The sequence below is a fragment of the Panthera pardus genome, unplaced genomic scaffold (assembly GCF_024362965.1).
Source record: "Panthera pardus isolate Hobbes unplaced genomic scaffold, ASM2436296v1 HiC_scaffold_26, whole genome shotgun sequence".
Taxonomy (NCBI): domain Eukaryota; kingdom Metazoa; phylum Chordata; class Mammalia; order Carnivora; family Felidae; genus Panthera; species Panthera pardus.
This window is the reverse complement of record NW_026526832.1, coordinates 15,883,818-15,887,277: the sequence shown is the minus strand read 5'-3', so window position 1 is coordinate 15,887,277 and position 3,460 is coordinate 15,883,818.

The following is a 3,460-nucleotide window of genomic DNA, read 5'->3' as shown; positions in this document are numbered from 1 at the left end:
CCTGCTTGGCCACAGAGCATCATTCCGAAGGAGGCTGGGGGAAGTCGAGGGAGGGAGCATCCCATTGGCCTGAAGCCTCCGGGCCCAGGGACCGTCCAGGCTGACCGGAGGGAACCACTGCCCTCTGGAGTGCAGATGGCCCCCAGCTCTGCATTCCCTTCTGCATGCACATTTCACTTTCTCACGGAATGAAGGGCAAGGGAAGACCAAAGCCAAGAGGTCTAACCTCCTCTAAGTTGAGAGCTAAGCACAGCAGAGGGACCATGTCTCAGCTCTATGCCTTTCTTTGAGATGAAGGAGGCAGCGAAAAGAGGTAAAGTTTGTGTTCTTTTATCGCAGAAGAAAGAAGGGTGTGTGTAGCCCCTCCTCCCCTTGCCACTTGGACCCGTGGGCACCTTCCTGCCCCGCATATATCCGCCTCTCCTCCCTGCCTCTTCAAGACCCAGGCCTGGCCTCGAGGGACCTGTGAGGCAGGGGAGTGTGTGGGCAGGGGAGCGTGTGGGGGCGTGGTGCCGATCTCCCGAGAAGGAGGAAATGGTGCTTGAGGCTCCTCTCCATGGTCGAGGGAACATTCAAGAGGCACTTTCTCTGGGGCCGTCCCTCTGGCTCCTGCTGTCTCAGCCTACTGACCTCCTTCAGGCTTCGGGGCCTGAGGCTCGGGCCTCAGCCTGGAAACTATCTGAGGTAGAAAACAGGGGCAGGGCAGTTTCACAGGCGGGAATCCCTAGAGACCCAATGTCCTGTCACTCCTTCCCCCACACTACTCAGCCAGGGCCACGGAAAACGTCAAGGAGTGCAATGCCCTATGCCCCCGCCCCAGTCTGTAGAGTGGAGAGAGGTTGCCCCGAGTCACCCCACTTCCACCTGTCCCCTCTGAGTCTATATTTATGTGTTAGCTGGTCAGAATCAGCAGAAGCATCTGGAGAGAACAGGCTTGCTTATTTTCCCTATGAGAGGTTAACTGGCCTCTATACATATTCAATCCTTTATTCTTTCATTTGTCCCACCCACCCACCCATCCATCCATTCTTTCTTTGAGTTACAAGACACGGAGACTGTCCAGCAGAAAAAGCCCTAAGGTAGAGATTCATTCTCTGACCTATTCAAAAATACTTAGTAAACACCATCTGTGCTGCAGGGACAATTCTACATGGATCAAATCAAGTTCTGGCTCTCGAAGAGCTAGTGGGGGAAGTGAGGCATTTATACAAACGTTGATAATGCAGCAGGAGAATGTGCCAGGGGTGGGGGGTGGGGAGAGCACAGGCCAAGTAGGGACTCATGAGAGCAGATGGCTTCCAGCTGGGGAGAAGGTGGTCCGAGCAAGCCTGGCTGGGGGTGAGGCACTTGACCTGAACCTGAGAAACTGGCCCAGCTGCGTCTTTCGTGCCAGTCACCTTCTCTCCCTAATTCAGGAAAGATAAGTAGAGTGTTTATGCAAAAGTAAACACGCAGCATTCCCAGCCCACAAAATCATGACCCACTGAGAACCACAGATGTATTTGAAGAAAAGCATGATGAGAATTTTGCCTCTGGGGACTGTGATGGTTTCTCACAGGCCATTTTCAAGAAAAAATTGTATCAGTATCTTTAAAGCTGAACTTTTCAGTGCCTGGAGGAAAAAGAAACATGGTAATAGAGGAATGTTAAGTTGCCCCAGCTGGAGCCATGAGGGAACCAGGACAGTGGACAGGGCACGGCTCTCCTGTCCACCTCCCACCAGAGGTGATCGTGTCATTCACTACACTTTGGTTCTCCATCCTTCCAGCACAAGGAAGATTGAAGCTCTACCCCCTTGATGCTGGGCAAACTGTGCGACTTGCTTGGGCTAGGGAGACACGAGTATAAACAACATGTCCCTTCCTTGTAGAAGCGAGTGTGTAGTTGGCCACCTTCTATTTTTCCTGCCTCGCCAGGAATGCATACAGGAGCGGGTGTGAAGAGGGAGCTGGGGTCAGTCAGCCCAAGGCCCTGGGGCACTCAGAAGTCCCTGACCAGTCTGCCATGGATAGGTGGCATGACCATGATGGAAGCCCTGGTCATGTTAATGCCAGAACACTGGTGGTCGTGGGCTATTTATCCCACCTCATAACCTAGACTATCATGACCAAGGTACCCGGTGAGTTCTTCCGGTAGTTTAGCTCACTGAGTGGGTGTAAAGGAGAGAACTTCGGGGAGACGGAGCTCCTGTCTTCTCAACGACCAAGGTCACCTGGAGCTGAAGACATGTGAGAATTGTTCCATCTTTCATTGCCTGAGCCACATTCTGTAACATCTCCGAACATCACTGCTGGCCCTTCAACATCACCATTTAGGCTGGGGAACTTGGCACCAATGGAGTCAGACACTGAGGGGACCTGTCTTTTTTCTGCAATGATATAGATCCTGGGGACTGACAGGGCCTTTGTCTGCCTAGAGCTAAGCAGAGGGTGTGCAGGTTGGAACTTGAGACAAACTATAATTCCCAGACCCCCTTGCAACCAGGTTCAGGATGTGATTTTGGCCCTGCCAACCAGATACACTCATGGGAGAGTTTGCCGAAGCGGACCACGCCAGAGGCAGACCCGGCAGCTAACACAACATCTTCCTGGCTTTGCAACTGCCTTTCCACGCTCAAGAAGCTGGAAGTCTTGTTTGTGAGGACAGATGAAACAGTGGTAATCGGCCATGTGCCACCTAGTGTTTGCCTACCTAACCATGGTGCCTGAGCACTGCTGCGATGGGCAGAGGGGACCCGGACTGCAGCAGGGGAGGCTTCCTGGAGGGGGTGTGTGTGTGTGTGTGTGTGTGTGTGTGTGTGTGTGTGTGAAAGATGCACTGCAGTGGTTCTTGCTGCATAAGTGAGGAGGAGAGGGTGCCACAGGGCTTTCCAGAGGGAACGATGGCTGGGGAACTTTCAAAGTAATAATCCTTTTCTAAGGATCCAGACGGTAGGAATGTGTGCACTTAGAACACTTGAGACCATAGGATAAGGAAATGTTTATTTATGTTATTTTTAATGTTTATTTTTGAGAGAGAGAGACAGAGTGTGAGTGGGGGAGGGGAAGAGAGAGAGGGAGACACAGAATCTCAAGGAGGCTCCAGGCTCTGAGCCATCAGCACAGAGCCCAACACGGGGCTCAAACTTAATGGACGGTGAGATCATGACTTGAGCAGAAGTCAGACGCTTAACTGATTGAGCCACCCAGGTGCCCGGAAGAAATGTTTAAAAACAGCAGTTCTCTCTCCTCACTCAGAATTTCACTTTCACAGGGTGGTTTCACACCCCGACCCCAGGGGATGTACTGAAGCACTAAGGTGGAACCAGGGCCTGAGGCCAGGTTAGCAGGTGACTGACAGGGGACAACAGACGCCTGGATTCCAGCTCAGGACAAGCCGTGTGGCCTCTCTGCCTCCATCTACTTTCCCCTTACGTGGGGGTCATTTCAACGTTTCCGAGATATCATGAGGAATGCTAAGA